At 44.7% G+C, this 23,827-nt stretch overlaps 2 long non-coding RNA genes across 3 annotated transcripts in view; one reads left to right on the top strand and one right to left on the bottom strand.

Moving 5' to 3' along the window:
• The window catches only part of LOC125740264 (uncharacterized), a 38,236-nt gene that overhangs the window by 8,802 nt on the left and 5,607 nt on the right, over positions 1-23,827 (top strand). Inside the window, exons 1-2 of one of the 2 annotated variants that reach the window (XR_007397491.1) lie at positions 5,564-6,255; positions 6,733-6,907. This is a non-coding gene — a long non-coding RNA (uncharacterized LOC125740264). Of the gene's footprint in view, positions 1-5,563; positions 6,256-6,732; positions 6,908-23,827 lie in introns of those variants that run through there. The other variant, XR_007397492.1, reaches the window with a different exon arrangement.
• LOC125740266 (uncharacterized) lies at positions 464-5,559 on the bottom strand. The gene is made up of 3 exons (XR_007397493.1): positions 5,315-5,559; positions 3,909-4,919; positions 464-2,028 (listed from the first exon to the last, which is right to left on the bottom strand). It is a non-coding gene; the product is annotated as an uncharacterized LOC125740266 (long non-coding RNA).

Raw genomic sequence — 23,827 nt, forward strand, 5'->3', positions numbered from 1 at the left:
GCCCGTAGGAGTGCATGTGTGAGTGCATGGTGTGTGAATGTGCCCTGCGATGGGCTGGCCCCCCATCCTGGGTTGTTCCCTGCCTCGTGCCCATTGCTTCTGGGATAGGCTCTGGACCCCCGCGACCCAGTAGGATAAGCGGCTTGGAAAATGGATGGATGGGTTAGCGGTCATCGTTAGCTTTGGCAAAACAAATTTTGTGGTTTATCGTTTTAGCATTAATGAATTGAACTTGGTTAGCAGATTGGCAGTTATCGAAGGTAACATTTAAGTTAACTGTGTCCAAAACTGATCCCATCATAGTATTTGGTCTGTTTTTGTGAAAGTCTTTCAATAGTAGAATAGAAATGTAACAACAACTACAATAATAATAATAATAAAATAATAATAATAATCATGATGATAATAATAATAATAATGACAGGCTGCAGCCCCCCACCACCCACTGTGTATGAGTGAATGGAATTTGCAGCTTGCTATTGAAATCTTAATCCACTACAGTCCATGGAAATTTTTCACATATATTCATGATTTTACTAAACGAGTGGACCAAAGTGGCTTGTACATGTTGAAAAGATGACTCACTACATGTGAGGATTGTTCCCCATTCACCAAAGGCAAAGGGGAACCGGACCATTCTGGAAAATTCCAAGGTACAAATGACGCATCAGCCTTTCCCAAACTGCACTGCAGAGTGGACAGTCTAAAGTGGGATCCTCCGTAAGCACTGAGTAACTCTTAGATTATAGCCCTTCCTCTGTAATTAACCGATTTCATCTCTGAATGTTTGGGTCTTCCGTTACAGCAGCTGGCCGGACCCAAACAAACAAGCAGAACCCATCTTGTTTCCTGAAATGAAAATAACTGTGTGGCCACAGAACTCCATTTCAGTTCCACGGAACCATAGATCTCATTTCAGGATCCTTGTTTATCCTGGAATTATGTTCCTGTCTATGAACCTTTATTATTAGTGTTAAGGGCTGTCAAGTCAACGCGGACTCTTGGTGACCATGCAGAAGACACAATGTCCTGTTTCCTGTTGGGGTCTCCAGCCATCCCAATAGCATATCCATTGTTGAGATGATTGAGTGTCCATCTTACTGCCGGCGACTCCTCTTCCTCATTCACCTTCAAGTTTTCCAAGAATTTCGGTCCTCTCCAATGCAGCGTTTACTTGGCGCGAAAACCTCAGCAATAAATCTTCCGAGTTGCACTGAGGTCAGCTGCAAGGGAGCACGAAAACTGTCTTTACACGGCCCCTTACTATCGATTTATTAATACTATTTCTATATTCAGCGCTTACAAGATAAATGCCCTCGCCCCAATATTATATTTTCACAGAGCCGAGGAGAACTGCTGAAAGGGCCTTAATTTCCTGAACTTAGTCCATAAACAGATGTTCGATGAAACCGTTCGGAGGAGAAGGCTGAACAGCCCAAAAGCAACCAAGACCAACAGGTCTCCACTTGCTGAAAGAATGCGGCATTAAAACGAACATCCGATCTGACTACCGAAAACTTCTGATGTGCACAGAGATTTCGAGAAGACTGAATTTCTTTGGGACCCGAGGGGAATATTTTACCCTCTTTTGTAGTTTTCGCTTTATCTTTTCAGAAAATGCATCTGTGTCTTTGGGCTTTTCCAGTGTCAGTCTTATATCTAACTGGAGCAACTGGCCAGCAGTGTTTCAAGATGCACAGAACATACTACTTATTAGTGACAACACAATAAAAACAAATTCAATCAGGGCCCATCCGCTATTACAACGGAGGCTAAAGAAGTCGGACAGGAAGATGTTAAAGTGAGATGTGATCTCGTGGCGATGCAGATGTTACTGGGCCGGTGGGAAGCACAGCCCCCCAGGAGTGACAAGAGCGAATCCACGAGAAGGTTGTTTCTCCTGAAGGATCCGTCAGAAGTTTTGACAGGAGCAGTAAATCTCATTCATGGAAGCACTGGGATGCAGGAGAACAGAGTGGCAGGAAACCATTGCTCCCCTTCAAGGACCTCGGCTGGCCGGGGGGCTGCCTGTTAGAAATATTAAACCCGATAGCAAATTAATTTTCCACAGCTGCTCAGCCCTTTGATGAAGGATAAACCTCCAAATAAATGCACTGAAATTTCTACACCATCAAACACGCGCATAAAATAGCTATTAAATGCAAAAAGCAGAGTCAAGAGTCATAATAACAGTGGAAGCATAGCTTCAACTTCGCATAACCAAGAAGCTCCGCAGGCTTTCGATATTTTTCATATCCTTGGAAAACATCTTCATCATCGTTATTTCTGATTAATAACCAATTAGAAACAGATCTCCTGGAAATTTATTTTAAACAAAAACCACCCCGTACAGCTACGGCTGTGGATTGCGTTTCCACTCCTCCGCCTGAAACAACACGGGTGTGACAGACTGATACGTGCACCTCCTCCTGGCTAAGCGGACCGGGCACCCAAATCCGCACGGTGAGCCAATTTCACAGCCATGTGAGACGCCGAACCGTGTAGCGTAATGCTCAGATCTGCCGGACGCTCGGGAACAGGTGTGCGATGAAGCTAAACCAATGTTTACCTCCCGGGGTCCACCCTGATGTGCGATTCTTCCCATGGGTACGAGAAAGACCTCGGCTCGACCCTTAATACCCCACATTCTTAAATCGTCTTCACAGTAAATTAAAAAGCCTATTAACTATAATTCAAAACAGCCCGAATCAGACAAGCGTTCCTGCTTTGTAAAGCCCACTCTCCGCCAGCGTGAGCGAGAGGTTAAGTAGAGATTAAGAAAAACCGCCCATTCGATTGCAAGGTCTCCGGTTTAATTTAGTTCCACTCAGTTCCATTAAATATATCAGATAATATTTTATAAAGGACCAGCGTTGTTATTTCAGGACACTTCACATGACATGAAGTTAATCAGCTAAACGTGGCGACAAATTACACGCAGCCAATGGCAATTAATTAATGTCATCCGGTTTAAGATTGCAGGTCTAAGGGCACCATTTTAGAGACAAAAAAAACTCACATAGTCTGAGGTCCAGGAGGGGAAGAAGAGAATTATGGGAAAGCAAGAGAAGATGGCTGGCCCCACCCTCATGGGAATGCCAACCTCACAGAGCTAACAAAAATTCCCAGCAGGGTTACAACATATTCACAAAACACAAGTGTGTAGCATAGAGGAAGATGCTGGGAAACTAGTCAAGCACAGGTGTCTGTATATTAAAGCCTCAGTCTATATGTATGAAGCATTTCAGAGCTATTAACTACTTTGTCTTACATCTTTTACATTTAATTTAGTGGATATTTTTGTCCAAAGCCACGTAGGGAGGCAGTCAGGCAGTCCATGCACCAATTGGGGTTAAGGGTCACAGTCAAGGGCCTGACAGAGAAATCAGTCTGACAGCTATAGGACACAAACCAACAACCTTCTGGTCATACGCACAGCATCCTAACCTGCTGAACCACACACCACTAATTTGATCAGGTACATGCTTTTACGTTAGATTTTATGAAACTATTTATTAACGAGAAGCCAAGAATATAGTGGGTAAGGAACTCTAGAAATGGACGGAGGGTTTATGATTCATTTACAAAACTCTGTGGAAAGATCCTGAACACGGAAGTTACTCTGTTTGGCCCCTGATGTTCCAGCGCACCTTCCGATGATGTCACATCCTGTCAGCCAACCAATGCTGTAGACCGTAGCCCGCAAAGTTGTCTAAAAACAACTCTGTACTGGATGAGGAAGAATTAACAGGTTGCAGGCTCACCGGACGTCCTGTGCCTCCCGGCACTAGCTTCCCCAAGCTCCCTCCTCGCCCCCCCCCCCCCCCCCCCCTGCACAGGCGGGCCCCGGAGCTGGGGGTGTACCGTGGCTTCAGGCGACACTAAGTAAACAGCATCGTCCTGCGTACCAATCCGCTGCGTCCGTCTCACAGGAAAGGGAGGGTGTTGACTTTGGCCCTCGCTTCCATTTTTACCGGTAAGCTCAGCCTGTTCCAGGCCAGTTGGCTCTGAAAGCCACACGGCTGCTGGGAAGAGGGGAGAGGGAGGGGGGAATGTCATGTCTGGGGTGGAGCGTCCTATGAGCGCCGATCCAAGCGATGTTTGCGGCCAGCTGCCGGAGCGTTTTACGAGCGGCCCCCATCATCTTCGGGCCCTGTCCGCTCGCCGACAACGTTAGGGACACCCAGCAGACATCACATCGAGACGGCAGTTTCCTAAACGGTTTTAACCTCGGCGAAAACGGCATGAGAACAGACAGAGGGACATTTTTAACTGCAGAACGTCTTTGATGAAACACAAATGCTAAGCGGCTAAGTGTGGGGCGTGAGGAGTCAGCTCTTAGTCACGGCAGATGGAGGCGAACAGGAGCCTGAACTCCGCAGTTACATGCATCCACTGCGACCACAGCTGTCCGTCAATCCCATAAACTGCTAAAAAAAACACAGATGTAATTACTGCAGCTCCAAGAAGGCTGCAGGCGACAGAACGACGTCATCAACAAAAACATTTTTACAGGATAAACATTCTTCTTAAATTTTTCCTCATTTTTATTTGTTATAAACCCTCCTAGGATACCAGGCGAACCAGATAGCACATTTCCCTGCATAAATATTTTTTTTTTTCGTTTTAGCGTCTTGTCTCTCTGTTTGAAAGGCAACCAATGGGGCATTTAGTGTAATAATCCCAACCCGAGTGTCTGTCGTTCTTTTCCCAAGGGATGAACAGACGGGGAAATATGAAAATAACACGGAGGCTCCTGTCGTTTTTGTCTGGGCTGAGGTACAAACTGTAGCAGAGGAGTGACAGGCTGGAATTACCGTACATTTTGTTTGAGCGATGGAGTTGGGGAATTACACCGTTCGCCACCAGGGCGGCGCATGCTCCCTTTTGCTTTCACAATCTGGAAAAAGCCTTAAAGCCTAGAAGAAAACAACATAAACAAACCATAAATTCACCCGCCGTGTGCTTCTGTTTCCATACTGGAGGATGAAATAAATCTCTGGTTTCAGTAAACTGCAGAAGTACATACTGCTGCATGCGATAACCACCCTGCTTTTTCGACGCCACGTAAAAGCAAATCCGGATATCTTAGCGCCGACTGTATCCTTGAAGTTATCTTGAAGTTATCTTGAAGTTATCACCCATAAATAATCTCGCTATATGCTGCTCTGAATTAATTTTTTTCTGACTTAATCAAGGTTAAGAAAGAAATTGTAACAATCCTTAGTGACATACAAGAGGGTAGGATTTTACACAGTATCCAGTTAACCAGCTCATTTGCATAAGCTTAAAGATTTCACAAGGGTACAGTTACCAGGCTTCTCCTGGGATCCCGACGAGTGACAAGTCCAAGTCCTTGAGCACTATGCTAGCAGTGAAGTATTTGTTCCGTATAAATGGATCTATAACAACAAATCACTCACTGTTTTTATTGCCAGTAAAAAGGAACTATCCCATTGTGTCTTATACCCCCCCCTCTTTTCCCCTGGTAACATGCTCTTTTCAGGATTTGACAAGCTGAGGGATCATGATGTCACCACCCAGATGCTGAATCGTATCCATTCCCCTATTCTTCGCCACTTGGCAGCTCCGTTTCAGCTCTGCCGGAAGTTTCCGGAAACGAGATAACGTATCGATTGTGTCTGGCGGAGGGAGGAAATCACCTCAATCCAAACAAGAGGATTCGTGCCACTTTCAGCCAATCGGGATCCAGTTTTAAAAATATTTACGCGGACATGTCAACAGCGGTGTGTCAGCAAAGCATTTCGCAAAGACAAACACGCACCTCAGCCCCCCCCCTCCTGGGGTCACCCATCGCATGTCACGCTAGAAGCAGTGAGCCGACGGAGACATAACAGCAAATATTTATTTAATCTCGTTCCGTCGCGCTGTTTCTTCGTTCTCGGTGTTGGGGCGAAAGGCCTCACAGAAGCAAACGTTGATAAAAGACAAGTTCAAACAGTTTAACCCCTATCGCTCCATGCTCGGAGGAGCTGTGATTAAATGCTTCCCCTGGGTGGCTGGAGTGCAGGTAGGCCGGCTCAGCCAAGCGTACAGAACACAAGCCTCTTTGTGGAAAGTGTGAACCAGGGATGATGGGGGCTGGGGCTAGTTTTTTTTAAATCACTCCAGCCCTCCCACAAAACAGTAATGCCCATTTGGGCGACTTTGGATGGCACTGAACTGGCCCACAGAAATTTCAACTTGGGCAATCGTGGAAACGACGATCTTTGCTTCTAAAAATAATCCGAGGCGGTAGGTGAAGCTCAACTGCTGGTTTGGACATGGGCAATGCAGGGAGGGGGGCAAGATTTTAGTTAAAGAAGTGCACCTGTGAACCGGGGAGCAATGAGTTCAAATGAATCTCGCGATGAACTCAAAAGTTCTGATGATTATGATACGACTATGTCTGCTTGGCTCTCCTGTGTCTTCAGGTGATGCGGCGAAATTTATACTATGTTTACATTACTTTCATTCTCTAGAAGCTTTTGTCCAATACCAGGTGTAACACAACACATTACAAATATATGTGCTGTCAAAGAAATCAACTGAGCATAAGTGTAGCTTGGCTGAGCGTCCAGTGAATGCCCAGATACTAGTGTAAATCACAGTTTTACATGTAATGAACTAACACACAGAGCCCTCCTTCTACTGCATGGCCTAGGAGGGATTCAGTTACTGGGCGTCCCATATTGGAACGATGCCACCTGCAAAATCGCCTCAATGTTCCAGGTATCGGTGCGTTTCACGGGACCCTCGCTCGAGCTGCAGGTCGGCCCGCTCGTGTGATTCTCCGCGGCTCCGTCTCGCAGCCTCGGCGCCGGTGGACGCCCTCCCAGCTGGGCGGGGGACAGCTGCAGAGCTTGGCGGGGGCTGCTCCGTGTGGACCGCCGGCACGCTCGCTGAGGTAATGGGGCGTCTCATCCAGGGGGCCGCGACCTCCTCTGGGTCTCGTGCTTAGCGGGCCGGGGTGGGGGGGAATGCGAGCCGCGCTGGCTGTCGAGAGCGGCTTGACCGTGAAATTAAAGACCAACTGCGATCAGACACGCCAAACTCCCCTATCCCTCTGCTCCCCCCTCCAAGCCCTGTGGACTCCAGGGCTGCTGATTATCATGTTACCCTTGGCGTTTCCTGGCTGACAGATCACTAATCCTGATGCAACAGGTTCCTGTCGTGCCTTTCAATTGCTTTTAGCTCCAAGCCAAACCTTTGCATTTATACGCTAACTAGCCTGCAACAATGCACCCGTGAGTCACTAATTTTCCCAGGATCTCATACAACATGATGGCATCCATGGGCCGTTCATGTGTAAGATTAGCGCATCAGTTAGCGTAGCTTAAGCCGCTTCTTGAGTGTTTTCTTGGCCAAGCACGAATGAATGATACCGAACATATTAATACATACATATTGCCTCCACTGCTAACTGTTTCTTTATGTCGCAGCTGTTTCTCCCTGCCCATTTCGCTCCACCTAGCCCTGATATTTTTTTGCACTGTAATCTATAGGAGAGAGGCTCATTTTCCAAGCTTTGTTTTCCAGCGGGATTCCTGGCCTTGAGCAGCTGAGCAATATCAAAAGGATAATTAGTTCTCCCCCCTATTGGAGCTTTGCCATGTCATGTGACCTTATGTCATGTGACCCTTTCCTCTTTGGGGAGATTTGCAAATATTAAATGAAATATTAACTTAAGGTCCCCACCCTTCTGCACAAGTAGAAACACACACACACACACACACACGCACACACACATTTATTTCAGTGGAAAATGCAATATGTTAAAATGGATAAAATTAGATGTGCTGTTATATCGCATTCAGCCAAGTTATTCTCAAGACTCAAATAAATCACTGTCCCGATAGATTATATTTTAGGGTTCAAATGCTCTTTACTTTTAGGAAATCAGTGCTGGGCTGATAGTTATACGCCAGGACAACAGTGAAATAACAGTGAAAACAATAGATTTAAAAAGCTGTTAAAGATTAAAATGGTAAAATCATCTATGCAGGTTAATTGAAGCAAGCTGTCAAACTGTACAGTTGGTGACAAAGCGAAAGACTTGGTGCAGAGCAGCTCCCGGAGGCCGGCACTCGCGCAGTCGGCTCCTGCTGGCTACGATCGCAAAGTTTCTCGTTGGGTGAAGTTTCTTACTTCTAGACGTGTCGAGATACCTGGAGCAGAGATAAGCGAGGCTGCTAGAGGGATCTGCACAGATGCAGGAGAGATTGTGCATGGGGGGGGGGGGGGGGGGGGAATGCGAGATATGCAAGTAAAATCAGGAAGTGTCATCTTAGAGATACAGCAGGTACAGAAGCAGGGCTGTCTCACTCTCGGGCCGCAGAGGTGTCTCACTCTCGGGAGTGATGTGTGAATCAACAGGTTAAGGAACCATAACATCATGGCTTCAAAGCCTGTCATATTACTTCTGGGTCCGTGAGCAAGAGTCTTAATCCCAACAGCTCCAAGGCGCCTGCTAAGCCTGGCCCCGCTGATAATGTTTTTTGTTTTATGAATGTATACCGAACGTTACAATTAAGGTATGGAAACGTTCAAACTGCCCAGTCGTCCTGACGTTCCCAGAATGTTATCACACTGCTATAACTAAGAGTAATAATGAAGTAATAGCGGAAGGGCCTGGTAGAACAGAGGGTCACTGTTGTTTTACATCTCAAAGGTCATGGACCCAAGGTTGTGTGCTGTGTTTGCAGTATACAAATAGGGCACTATTATAAAACTATATTTTACCGACAACAATTGTGTTAAAAGGATGCTGCGGTAATAATGTTATCAAGCTGGCACTGACAGAACTTTTGTTTAAAATGTTAAACGTGGAAATGATGTGCCATTAACGTTGCAGCAAGAACATTCTCTGCCAACATTGAAAGGACCTTCACATAATGTTGGTTAAAGTTCTGGGCACGTTCCCTGTTAGCTGAGGCTCCCTGATCCTCACCAGAATGTCATTATGGAGAAAAGCATCAACAAAGTAAAGGTGAACGGATGCTTTTAGTGAAACATACAGCTGGGATACAGGTAACAAGCTTGCTAAACACTAAGCATCTACAGTACAATTCCATAACTAAATATAAAACAACAGTTGGGCTTAGTAACCCAATTACAAGTGCAGTTTACAAGCCAGAAGCACAGCGTGGCCTTGGAGCAGCTCAGCCAATGATAAATTTAGCTGCCCCAATCTCGTGGAGTTTTGATTTATCCAATGTACTGCATGCATGCGCTGTCGTATGTAATTTTTACTTAAGATGCCGTGGTGTGTCCGTCCAAACAAATGAGAGGGGAATGCTGTAGTTTACGGTCGGCTCCAAGAGGTTCATCTAGAGAGCGGCTGGCAGGAAATCAGCGGTTTGGTTCTGCTGCCTGCCCGAGCTAGCTATTAGTTAGGGGCAGGGCACACTGTGTGCTAACGCTGTCGGTCAAGCGACCGCTACTGTGATTTCCCCTCAGCTTGGATCATGAAGCAGATTCAGTTGGCAGATCCGCGTAAAATGAGGAGCGGATACGCACCGCGTCCTCATCTGGCCGTATGCAAGCAATTAAGTGAGAATATGAAAGGGAATCCTACAAATCTCTTGGCCTTCTCCCCGTAAAGTTCATTCCGAATAAATACCCTGCCTCTGTGTCTCCGAGGGACCTGTGAACAGACTAAGTGTTAATGATATAATTCTTGAGCTATTTTCATGTGTAATTCTCCACTGTTCTTTTGCGGACCTCGGTCCTGGCAGGGTAGTTGGCCCGCGGAGCGTGTCAGCTCGTGGTATGAGGCGGGAATGTACGTGCGCTTAGGCCAGGCTCCGAGACTCGACTGCGGGGCAGCTGCGTTATAATGAGAGCAGGGAGATTTAATTACAAGACTTTCGGGGACAGACTTCGACAGCTAAACAACAAAGAGCCCGTGTTTGGGAGGAAAAAAGTGGCAGAGCGTTACAGCTTTGACATTGTGGACTCATGCGGTATAGCCATACTGGGAAAAGAGGAGTGTTTGTAAGCACATGTAATGCCTATGTGTAATGTAAACGAATCAGTCTTCCACATCTAGTGACTTTCTTCACCATTTTTACTCTTTCAGAACAATGAAGTGCTTGATGGTTTACATTGGACAGGCATCTCATCCACGGTGTCCGGAGTTTAGGCCCCAAGCTCACGGTCACCCAGCATTAGATAAGAAGTTAGCAAGCATGGATGGGTAGATGAAAAAATTACCGGGTAGATTAAACTATTCAAAATCATTTTAAAGATAGATCACTATTTTCAATCTTTTTTGTCAGTCTTACAAATGATTACGACACCTTATATGCCAAATAAATTATATGTATAATATATGATCAAAAAAGTCACAAACTGTATGCATATGAAATAAAAATAAAACAAACCATCCATCCATCCATCCATTTTCCAAACCGCTTATCCTACTGGGTCGCGGGGGGTCCGGAGCCTATCCCAGAAGCAATGGGTATGAGGCAGGGAACAACCCAGTATGGGGGGGCAGCCCATCGCAGGGCACACTCGTACACCATTCACTCACACACGCACACCTACAGGCAATTTAACAAGTCCAATTAGCCTCAGCATATTTTTGGACTGTGGGGGGAAACCGGAGTACCTGGAGGAAACCCCAGGACTACATGGGGGGAACATGCAAACTCCACACACATGTGACCCAGGCGGAGACTCGAACCCGGGTCCCAGAGGTGTGAGGCAGCAGTGCTAACCACTGCACCACCATGCCGCCCCATGAACAAGGAATTCCCAGTAAGCGTGGGAAATAAAATAAATCAATCCTGTGTTAAATGCAAATATAAATACTAGTTTTTCTTTTCTTTTTCATTGTTCTGCGTTATTACTTTTGCCCACGGAGGATTGCTGATCATTCAAAATATCAATGCAAACGATGGCTGCTGGTGACCGTCTAAGGGATTTCTGTAGAAAAGTAAGTTCACACATTGCTGACAAACTAGCTCTACTAGGCTTCCCTGACAATTCACGCCCTAAAGAGCTGCTTTCAGCCGATGTGCAAACATGTCCGCTTTCCTCCCACAAGGAAAATTTATATAAGCAAGCGGTCCAGGCCACACATCTCGGGGTCGACTGACAGGCGAGTCGGGGCTCACACTCGCCAAATCAGCTTCCACGGTCCCGCTGAGGGAAGCTGGTCGCATCTGGTGATCAGTCAGCATGGGGCTTGCGGCCTGACAGATTAAACATACTGCAACCATCCGAATTTATGCTCTAATTTCTTATTTTCATGCAAGTGCAGTATGAAGATACCAGCGCCGGACTGAATTAAATCATAATTACATTTCCGTGTTGACGGACACGAATGCGAGAAGATTAAAGACATGCACATTTCCCACTGTCTCTGTCCGTCCTGCTCCTGTTTGGATATTCCGCTTTGATAATCAGCTATTTTCACTTGATTTATTGACTTCAGTACTAAAACGGGCAGATGGGGACAGGGTGTGAAATTTAAACAATAAGACACTAGATTGCACTCTGTGAGTTGTTATATATTAATGAAAAACTCCAAACTGGTAATGGAGTTCTTCCTATTACAATTTACACAGGTTTATTTTTTGTTTTAAATCGATAACACTGTGTTTCCACTTAGATTTAGGATGTCTGACGCATGCTGTACCCTCTGATTATGTAGATGCTTCGCAGGATGAAAATATGCTTCTCTGCGCTAATTTTTATCCACATTTCCCATAAAGAGGGCCAGATTGGGAAACGCTGCCCTAAGGACAAGAAACACTAGGTTTTATTTTGTTATACAAACATAATCCTGGTTTCAGTGATGGATTGGCCTCCCATCCAGGACGTCGCCTTATGCTTTCTGCTTCCAGGCCTCCTGCGGACCCTGAATGAGCTCTTCAGAGTTTGTTTAGTATTTTAGTTTGTCATGAGGGGTGCAATTTCAGACTTCAGTCCTGACTGGTGGCAAAACATACAGCTTACGGAATAAACGCCCTGCGGCCCGATGGAGTTTCCCTACATATACTGGCCTACAGAGACTTTCCGGCCTCCCTGTGCAGAGAGTGACACGCTGTTACATGCCCTGACAGGTAGACCGGTGACGGGGGGGGTCTGTGTACGGTAACCGGGTCACCAGGCTCGGAACTGATGGTATCGCAGCATTACTCTGACGTTCGGTATCCCTTCACCCCAGCCTAAGTTCTTGTTTCTTGTCCAGATTTGCCCTGCAGTGTCAAATATGTAAAAACTAAATATAAAAGTAAGCTTTGCAGGGCCTGTTCTCTCCATGTTAGCGTGGGTCACCTCCTATAGTTCAAAAACAGCTAGGAGAGTTTGTGTCTCTAAAACTGCCTGTAGTATATGATTACATGCTCTGCGATGGAAAGGCATCCCATTCCGGGTGTGCCCTGTGGTTCCCAGGATAGGATCCAGGCTTGCCGCACGGGATAGAAAATGGATTAATAATGATAATGTGCCGGATAAGTTACTATGGAAAATTATGAATGGGTGGACAGACGGTGTACTTCGTTTTACTTGTAGTGATAACATTTTGGAAAGGTTCTCCAATTTGTCTAGTGTTTATTAATGTGTGAACAGGCATTATACAGGTAATGGAATCATCGATCATATTGCACTGGTCATATTTTGAAATACTATACATGTGCCATAATTTTATGATAAAATAATTTTTTTAACAGATTTATATAACCTATAATTTACAATTACTCTGGAGGATTTCCAAGCAAAACGCCTTTAAGTTCTAGGATATCGTTCAGAATTCGGAGATTCTGAGTTCAGTCAAGGCGGACTGACCTGGAATGTTATTGTTTGAGTCCAGGGGTATAGATTACGGTCCTGCATGAGAACACATACATATTGCATTTCCACTCTTAGGAAACGAATAAGGAAAGTTGTAACTGATCAATGCTTAATCACGTTATAGATTGATTTCCGAAGTGGCTCATTATGATGGCAAAGCAGAGCCACTGAAGTGATCTGTGCCGATTCCGGAACCTGTTTCTGTGATAGTCATTTGCAGGAGCGTTTGGAGAGATTTGGTATTTTGGTTATCCTGGATTCAGGGGTAGCTAATATTTTTCCAGGACATGGATATCATGAAGTCAACGGGAAAGCTTCTGCAAACTTCCTGGAACCTTTACAAGATATGCACGGGAGACCAAAATAAATACCCAGGGTCCCAGCAAAGGAGGTTTCACTCCAAAATGTTCTCTCGCCGCTATATTCTTAATTTCCTTTAACCGCTGTTGGTATGGTCAGTATTGTGCATTGGTGGAGTATAAGCAAGGGTGCAGATTAGCCTGTGGTCGGAGAAGAGGGCTGGAGAAGAGGGCTGGAGAAGAGGACTGCATGAGGTTCACAACACGACAACTGGACTCTGAATGTTATTCTTAAGTGCCGTCAAGGTTGTGCGGTATTTCAATCGCCAACTGGTTTAAACTCATTATAATCTGCACATTGCTGAGACGCTACTCCATTGAGCTTGACGTGATTCGGAATGAATATTCCTCCCCCTTACATGTGACTGGCGGTTCATTAAATGAAATTTGAATGAGTTTACTTAAAATTAAGAGTCATGTATGCATTCACAGTAATTTACTTAAGATTGCTGTAAAAATAACATTTGCACCAAATGAAATTATTAAACAAAATTATTTCTGTACAGATATAATAAGTAAAAAGATATTACTCTTTAAAAATCAGACAGGTCTAGTTAGCGCTGCGTTGTTACAGTACTAGTCTGGTCAGATGAAAAGAGTTTTACCATAATTTTACCATAGCTACCGTAGATAGCACAATCAGGGTGAGCTTCCATCCTCAGAGGGTTAACTCGTATTTTCCACTGGCTGCAACTCTTGCATGCGTCTGGGATGTTTAATGACTTTGCCATATTAAAATTTATCCACAGGAAATATATCTATCGTGAAGGTGATTTGTGGGTGAACGATTGTTTGTTTGATTTTTGTTCCTTAAAGAAGGACGTGGTATCAAAATTAACGTGGCTTAACCTTTAAAACACTGCAATATTTTTGTAATATTCGCAACATGGGAATTTGCAGCCATCGGTAAATGCCAGTGCGAAACGGTAAAGTAAGAATGTTCCAAAAACATAAAATGAATACTAAAAAGTCAAATAACTTCTACTGCTTCAGTACCGTAACATTATGAAATAATAATATGAATTAGTTATTCAAAATAGCCACCCTTTGCTCTGATTACTGCTTTGCACACTTGCTAAACACCTCTGGGAACTCCTTCAAGACTGTTGGAAAACCATTTCAGGTGACTACCTCTTGAAGCTCATCGAGAGATTGCCAAGAGTGTGCAAGGCAGTAATCAGAGCAAAGGGTGGCTATTTTGAAGAAACTAGAATATAAAACATGTTTTCAGTTATGTCACCTTTTTTTGTTAAGTACATAACTCCACATGTGTTCATTCATAGTTTTGATGCTTTCAGTGAGAATCTACCAATGGTAGATTCAATGGTCATGAAAATAAAGACAACACATTGAATGAGAAGGTGTGTCCAAACTTTTGGCCTGTATTGTATATTCATTAATTGGGGGTCCGGTGCAGTGGTTAGCACTGTTGCCTCACACCTCTGGGACCCGGGTTCGAGTCTCCACCTGGGTCACATGTGTGCGGAGTTTGCATGTTCTCCCCATGTCGTCGTGGGGTTTCCTCCGGGTACTCCGGTTTCCCCCCACAGTCCAAAGACATGCTGAGGCTAATTGGACTTGCTAAATTGCCCGTAGGTGTGCATGTGTGAGTGAATGGTGTGTGAGTGTGCCCTGCGATGGGCTGGCCCCCCATCCTGGGTTGTTCCCTGCCTTGTGCCCATTGCTTCCGGGATAGGCTCCGGACCCCCCGCGACCCAGTAGGATAAGCGGTTTGAAAAATGGATGGATGGATATTCATTCATTTAATTCCATTGTGAAACTCGCAGTACATTCATATAATAAAAAATCATTTCAAAATTAGGGTAAAACAAGAAAGTAATTTAGTGTGTGTTACCCTCTGATGTTCCACCTTTGTGAGATCTTTGCGTTAGTGGCTAATGTACCACAGACCTTTATTTAATGCATAGATATGCTGCTTTGGTAGTTTGAATTTCCATCTGTCTTTACAATATCGGAATAAAAAAAAATACTGGACAAATGAAACCTTCTCCCTTTATTATCCTGTGGGGAAATTAGCCTCAGTTTTATCTTTCTCTCCAAAATTCTTTTTCACATCTGTTTTTTGTCATTTGGCAATCAGTCAGCATCCATAGTTTGACAGAAAAGAGTGGGACATACAGCCAGGCCCTTTCACAGCTTGCTGCATATTTCAGACTCTCCCTACACTCCAGTGCACCGTTTCCCTGTCCTCGCCATTTTTTCTTTTCATTAGCTGTGGGATGTTCGTGAAAGGTGAGGCCTGAATGATGTCACAGTCTGTTGCCGTGATACCAGCAGTCACAATGCACCTTCTAGCAACAAAAGGTCATTGCACACGGGCCCCATTTTGATTTTTCAAGTCGTCATGCACATGGAGGAAATAACACCAGACGGTTCTGACTGGAGGCTATATTAAAGACTATGAAGGTACACATGTATTATGCCCCCCACCCCACATCCCAGTTGATTGGTGGGGGTGGGGAGGGGGGTGGGGGGGGGAGTTCACCTGGCTCGTTCGATACGAAATGGCCGCGTCATTCCAGCATGATCGCTGAGAATCCTATGGGGAGACTCGTGGCACGGAGAAAGGTTGCAGAACTGACAACCTGAAGGGGATGTGCTGTAAATCTCAGCCACGTTCCCACGTTCCTCAGAGTTGCACACTTAAAATGCCCACAGCCTTGTTCCTTTGTGGAGAAAAAGAGGATTCTGGGACGGTGGAGCAGTTACATTAAAGCCTCCATTATCCCTTTATGTTTGTATGACAGGATTAGGGCACTTTAGCTTTATATTCGTTAAAAAGTACATTCAGCTATAAATGATAAATCTTCATTTATATGTGCTGGTTCCTGACTGTCCGTACTGACATAAGTACATCAACCTGATCCTAAAACTTAAGAACTTTAAGCAGGAAATTCACTGAATGGGTTGCTCTCGGATCCGTACCCTTTTTACTGTCTAATAAATTCTTATTGAGTATTAAGAGAACAATTGCTACCTGTTTAAACAGCATGGTCAATTTATGAGGCCTGACCAATTTTCCAAAGTAAACACCTCCCGAAAACTTTACTGTAGCGTTTCCGGGAGGCTCGAAACTTCCACATGTCGGGTGACTTTAACTGTGAGGTAATCACACGGCCTGACAAAGTGCTCAGTATTTCCATTTAACGCGGCCACTTCCCTGCTGGCATTAAGAATAAATGGCGCACTGTGGACGGCACAGCAGACCTACCGGTCGCTCTGAAGCTGTTAAAATCGGGCTCACAGCTACAGCTTTCAGCCAGAGGCTTCGGTTCCGGCTGACGCTGGCTCGGATCCACCGCGTTTAAATTTAACCGTGAAACAGACTGTTAGCTACGGCTCCTGTCGGCTAATGAACGCTGTGCACTGGAGATGCGACCATCAGGCTAGATCAAGAGCCTCTCTCTGTCCTGCCTTTGATGCCTGCGTGTGCTTATAAGATCATACCCACCTAAGAATATTAAAACCACAGAGTGGTTTTCACAGCTGCTAACTAATGTACACATCCATCCATCCATCCATCCATCCACTCATCCATCTTCTAACAACTTTTCCAGTAGAGGGTCACTGGTAACTTAGACATTGCGGTGGATTTCGGTGGAATGTCTTCTATTGACATCAAGGGAGGAATTAAAACAATCAACTTTTCAGACTTTTTTCACCTTCAGGAAGATTTTTTTATTCAACAGGAATTCATTGAGAGACACATCGTGTTTGGAAGTGAACCTACAGTGTGCTGGATGAGTTAGTGTTTCCCCCAATTAATAACTCATGGAGACCCACTTTGGCTTTGTTTGCTAGAGTAAATCTGTTCGGGGAGATCCACATACCCTTTATGTTATGACCCAAGGCCTGCTCTGGGAGGCCTACCATCTTCCCAAGACAGAGTGCGTTTGGAACATGAATATGAAACCATCCTCCATTTTTCCACGACAGAGTCCAAAATCCACGACTCAGCTCTTCCTTAGGGTTTCAACAAGCTCTTCAGCCCCGTGGCTTCAGTGAACATTCGGCTGAATGAGGGCCGACAAAAAATATCCAACAATTCTGTAGACAAGAATATGATACTAAATTAAATTATGTCAGTTGTGGTTTAAAATTAATGCCGCTTAACTTCTTTGGTTGAAAATTCAGACTAACTTAATTCGTGTTTAGAACAGTATTTAGCAATCCCATGCTCAGGGGCCCACAGCCGGTCCACATTTTAGCTTCCTCCAAGCTCCCTGCCAGACAGTCCACATTTTTCCTCCCTACTGGGAGCTGGGATGGAACTAAAATGCTGTGGGTGCCCGAGGACCGGATTGGGAAACACTGGTTTAGAAGAGTCTCTTGAGGCTTGATTAACATTCTCGTTAGCCAATAGCTACTTGTCTCTCAGAAGGTGAATCTTTTGGTCCAGGTGACCTGTAGGTCACTAGCAGATGACACAGAATACTTAGGCTGTAGGGTTGGAAATGCACTCCATGTATGACAGTGTATTCATTGTTCAGGATGGAAGGAAGGGATATGTGTGGATCTGTGGGTTTGGACCCTGTGATTTGAAGGTTGCCAGTTCAAAACCGAGGGTCTGCAGAGTCATTTCACTGTTGGCCCCTTGAGTTGGGCCCTTAAACCCAATCACCCCAGGGACCGTCTGATGCTGCTCTCTCAATTCTACATTACTTTGGATAAAAGCGTTTTCTAAATTTCCGTATGGAAGTGGAGATGCTTTCAGGAAAATGCAGAGAGATATAGTAACAGATCCTTTCTCACATGAGCGACACACAAACAGGCACCAAGTCTTAGGAGCAGTTACTGTCTGATTAGTTATCGTGTGGTTACTTACTGTCTGATTAGTTATCGTGTGGTTACTTACTGTCTGATTGGTTATCGTGTGGTTACTTACTGTCTGATTAGTTATCGTGTGGTTACTTACTGTCTGATTAGTTATCGTGTGGTTACTTACTGTCTGATTAGTTATTGTGTGGTTACTTACTGTCTGATTAGTTATCGTGTGGTTAATTACTGTGTGGTTAGTTACTGTGTGGTTAGTTACTGTGTGGTTACTTAATGTGTGGTTAGTTACTGTGCGGTTAGTTACTGTCTGATTAGTGATCGTGTGGTTACTTACTGTCTGATTAGTTATCGTGTGGTTACTTACTGTGTGGTTAGTTACTGTGTGGTTACTTAATGTGTGGTTAGTTACTGTGCGGTTAGTTACTGTCTGATTAGTTATCGTGTGATTAGTTACTGTGTGGTTAGTTACTGTGTGGTTACTTACTGTGTGGCTACTTACTGTGTGGTTACTGTGTGATTAGTTATCGTGTGGTTAGTTACTGTGTGGTTAGTTACTTTGTGGTTAGTTACTGTGCGGTTAGTTACTGTGTGATTAGTTATCGTGTGGTTAGTTACCGTGTGGTTAGTTACTGTCTGCTTAGTTATCATGTAGTTACTTAATGTGTGGTTGGTTACCGTGTGGTTAGTTACCTTGTGGTTAGTAACCTTGTGGTTAGTTACTGTGTGATTAGTTATCATGTGGATAGTTATTGTGTGGTTAGTTACCGTGTGGGATGCCAGTCCATCACAGTGCACTGGGCAGGGGGACATCCTGGATGGGATGCCAATCCACCACTGAAAATAAATTCCATTGAAGTGAAAACTGACCTTTCATTCTCATCAAAAAAGATGAATTTTGTTAATTATTTATTAATCTGGAAAGATATGCAGGCTCAAAATTGTGTTTGTATACAGAAAACCTACTCAATTCTCATGTTGGAAACTTAAAACTGCAGAGAGGAGATTTTATTTCCAGTTAACAAAAAATAGGTGTATTTCGCCCCAGGCAACATTAAGGCCTTCGGGGTGCAGTGCGGGATTCCTGGTTGATATAATTTTGACCGAAACCCTTGTATTTTCCTGGTAATCAATAAGTTTCTACAGAAGGACATGTCTCACAATGTGTCCTTATGCTCCCAAAGCATTTCGTTGTAGTGGACTGTATTTGTCACCTAGTTAATCTGCATATTGGTCTGAGTGCTTGCTTTTAATTTGCATTCCTCTCCACCAATAAAAAAATAAAAATAAATGCGTAATGAGGCATTTAACATTCTTTCCACCTCTCTGCAAATGTCTTTTCTTCATCTATCTGCAAAATCAGTTTATCGGTGAGCAACATCACATCTGTGACCCGTGATTTGACAACAAAATATATGACGGTTTGGGACGAGGCCACAAATTTTGGGAACTAAGTACCCAACACAGCAGCCATCAGAGGAACGTAAGAACTTAAGCAGAGCAGGAAACAGGGCAAGGTATTCTGAAGGATCACCGAACATAAAACCCAGCTCTCTGAGGTGCCCAACAGTCTATAACAGAGTTGATTTGGATGAGCTACCGTCAAATACACAAGTCCAGGCTTATTGCCTGTCTGTGTTTGGTTCTGTTACTAGAAGTTTAATATAAGCTATGACTGAAATGAATGCATAACGAAGCATCCTGTTTGGGAGTTAGGGGACTCAGTAGCCTGCTGATCACAGGCATCTTGGCCTAACATGCTGAGCTGCACTGCTGCATCGGTGTTTAACCAGCAAGAAAGCTCAGCCGGCATCCATGGAGCAGAAGAGGGTTAAAGGTCTTGTTGATTAATCTGCCAGACATGGGATCTGAACCCATAACCTTCTGGAGACAGGAACATATAACTAACCTGTCGACCTACACACTGCCCCATGTAGCTACATTTATTACACGGCTGAAAACTGGCAATGCACTGGTCCATCATGGTCAGGCTAGCAGATTTGAGTTTTCTGGGGAAAGGTCTGGTAGAGTGATATCCAGCAGGAATGTGTTTTCGCATCCGCTCCCCTTCCTCCGAGCACCGCGTCCTCCTCGCACGTCGCAGTTCTGTGATGGAGAACTCCGCCGTGGCTAGGGGCGCTCATTAAAAGCCGACCCCCGTCCCAAGGAGCCGCCGACTAAGCTCCCTTCCACATGTCGAGCCTCCCCTGTGCCAAGCGAGGCGTTACCACTGGCCCGAGAGCCCCTGAAGCAAACCAGCTGCAGCTCACTCTCTGTGATGTAATGAGCAGCGACATTCGTGAATAAGATCTGGCAACCCGCAACAAGTAGACTAACCTATAAAAATATTACTCACTCCTTCGTTCTCACTCCGTCCAACAATCCATTTTTGGTCTGGTCCCAACATAGATTTTCTTAAACTGAGTGAAATGCCCCCATTTTTAGGTACAGAAAATGCCTTTCTGCTGCATTACAAAAGATACTAAATGTTTACATCACTTTAGAAAAAAATGAAAAATCTACCCTTCATCAGCTATAAACAGGAACCCACACAGAGGCTGTTATGTACTGGGGGACTAGATAGAGAGAGATGAGAATAAGTGAGACAGCAGATTGAACAAACGAGCCCAAACAAACATGTTTTTTAACCTTGACACTCTTGCCAGAGTCTTGCCACAATCACCGCCACTGGTAAGCAGTGTAAGCTACTGGTGATAGAACCAGTGGAACCAGTGCTCTTTGTCTATCACCTGACGAACATCTGATGTTGAAACGGGGCTTTTTTTGCACTGAAACCTCCTCTTTCCTTAATATGTTGCACAAATGTTACGCCCCGAGCTTTGACTAGATTTATGGAAGATGTGAAAATATTAGGTTATGGATGGTCAGAGAGATATAATATAATAACAGTATAGCGTTATTCATTCACACAAGCTTCTGAATATTTTCTGTTTATAATGTAACAGATAATTGCTTGTGGAAGTCACGTGGCAGATTTTGAGATTCTTCATCGTGGCGGATGGTTCTAGCGAACGTGCCTTTTTGTAAGCGTTTACTTCGCTCTCTGTGAAACTCATTTTAAGCTGAGGTGCACCCGGAGGTCAGGCAGACTCTGTCCCGCTCCTTGTGTTACAGCTCGTCGCCCGGATGACGGCTGAACGGCGGTCGTATCCACGGTAAAATGATCTAGAGTTTACCCTTCCGAGGATAGACCGTTTCCAGGATCTCATCCGCAGATCCGGACACATCTGTCGCTCCGGGTCTGGCTCCCGCTCGTCGAAACCAATGAGGTGTAATAGACGCAGGTTGGATACCGCATCCTTGGAAGTCTCTGGACAACATCTGAGATATACGAGACCATAGGTGTGCATCTTGCTCCATTCTCCCCTGTTCCCTTCTGTAAAAAAAAAACAGCTTTTTCATATGACAGGACTAATAAAACAAAAAAATGAACATGTATAAAACACCCCCCATGCTAATACTTTGGATCAGTCTGTAATTATGTTGTTATTAAGCAAACGCGCCAGAGTCTCAAAAAGCCCGTCTGCGGAGCGTAATTTTCAAAGGCATAATTATCGTTGGCAGATCAAATGGCTGCAGTAATAGACCCCCCCCAGAGTCACAAACACAAGGGGTCATTAGACTATGCGCTGTATGAATCGTGGGGGACATGAATGATGCTATAATTATATTCACATCCCAGCAATTAATTGGCAGTCTAGAAATGCACGTTCTGCAGATAGAGAACTTCATGGCGAGACCGCAGGGCTGCGAGAAATCGCCACCAGTGGAAGTCGATGCTTGTGGGAAGGATCTCATTATGTGGGAAATGTCGGACGTCCTTTCTGGAGAAAATTCAGTGTTGTTTGGAAGGTCCATATTCGGCCAGTGGGCTGAATGTTGTAAGCACTGAAGCAGGAAATCACATTATGTTGTATGAAATGTTTGGTATTGAACTGCCAAACCTAAAAGGCTGATAAAGTCCCTGTGGAAACTCCAGGGGGAAGCTCAGCGTGCGTGGTGGCGAAGAGCAGCGGGTCTTCTTTCTGCTGATGAGCTGCTCAGCAGGAACAAGCCCATCCATGTCAATGGAGAAAGGAAAAGTGGCGAGATAAATTTACCCCCTGACTGTGACACACACACGTACAGAGCACCCTGCAATGTTAGGGTCACCAAGTAGCTGATTTTTGGACAGGCAGTGGGTCGGACAGCCGCCTGTCAAAATGACAGATTGGCACACTGAGTGGGGTCTCCCCACCTTATTATACCTCTGCATTCCTTATTCCGGGCCGGGGCCATGTTGAAGAGCCGATAAGCTTGGCCAAACGTGCGCCTGTGTGACTGTGATTAAAACGCATTCAGGTGGAATATGATTTTACCGACACATGGAGGCTTCATCAGGGACCAGGGGCCCCAGCGTCAGGCAGCAGCGTTGCTATGAAAATAAACAAGAGCTGAAGTTTCAGCAGCTCTCGGTTTAAATCAGAAAAATAAAAACAGATTCAGTCGCATCTCAGGGGAGAGAAATAAATCAGTTTTACGTTAGCTAAGGCTGTGAGGCTGGATGTGGTTCACGTTCTTTTCCAAAAGATTAACAGGGTAGTTAAAATAGCACAGCTATATCTTACTGCGGTATAATACCCCAACAGGTCATATTTAACTGGTGAGGAAACTGGTTGCCCAGTAAAGTATCTCTGATATGGCCCTTATATTTTTACCCTTTTCTGTTAACATTCTTTATAGTTGAGCATGTGATGGGATTGAAAATAGGTTGCGATCACATATCGTACCACCTGCCCAGTCATCTTCCATCTGCTCGTCTTGAGCAGGGCCTAAAACCCACCCAAGGCAGCATAAGGCTGGGATACACCCTGTAAATTTGTCTTTTCAAATAAAGAGATCCGTCTGAATGAGATGAAATGGGCCAAAATGTCAATGGAAGATCAACCTACAGTTAGTGGGAATAGTATCACCAAATCCCAGAGGTGGAGATTTTAGGTCCAGAGAGTACAAATCCGGACTCCGAAGAGATCCGAAGATTTTGTTTCACCAACCAGTTGACTGTGACTCTTTATACTCAACTGGTTGGTTCAAACAAAATCTTGGTCCAGATTTGTACTCTCTGGACCCGAAATCTCCACCTCTGCCAAATCCATTCTTAATGTGAAGAGTAACAGCAAACCTACCTTCCCATGTATCTCAGAATTTACCATGGCTTAATATTTTGGTTGGAACACTTTTGATTGTCATAGCATGTCCTTGTCTCCCTGGGGAATCAAACCACCTATGAAGGGTACAATTATTAGAGCATGGTGTAAAATTCCATTCACTAAAATCTGTGTACAGTTTGGTCCTCCTTTGGTCTGTATTAGTAATTTTTTATACCTTGCATATTCAGGTCTTTGACTCTAGAGCAAAGATTTGAATAGCGATAACCAGGCTAGTTAACAAATTACCTAGAAGGTAAACGGGTGTGATGCATCAGAGATGTGGTCTACAGTTCTGTAGGACGGAGATGAATTTTATGCCATGGACTGAGAGGAAGTGTAGACTTCCCGTAGGCTGAGAGGAAGCGTAGATGTCCCATAGATCGACAGGGAGTGTAAATGCCCCATAGATCGACAGGGATTGTAGATGCCCCATAGATCGACAGGGATTGTAGATGTCCCATAGATCGACGGGGAGTGTAGATGTCCCATAGATCGACAGGGAGTGTAGATGTCCCATAGGTTGACAGGGATTGTAGATGTCCCATAGATCGACAGGGAGTGTAGATGTCCCATAGATCGACAGGGATTGTGGATGTCCCATAGATCGACAGGGAGTGTAGATGTTCCATAGATCGACGGGGAGTGTAGATGTCCCATAGA

The sequence above is a fragment of the Brienomyrus brachyistius genome, chromosome 4 (genome assembly GCF_023856365.1).
Source record: "Brienomyrus brachyistius isolate T26 chromosome 4, BBRACH_0.4, whole genome shotgun sequence".
Classification (NCBI taxonomy): domain Eukaryota; kingdom Metazoa; phylum Chordata; class Actinopteri; order Osteoglossiformes; family Mormyridae; genus Brienomyrus; species Brienomyrus brachyistius.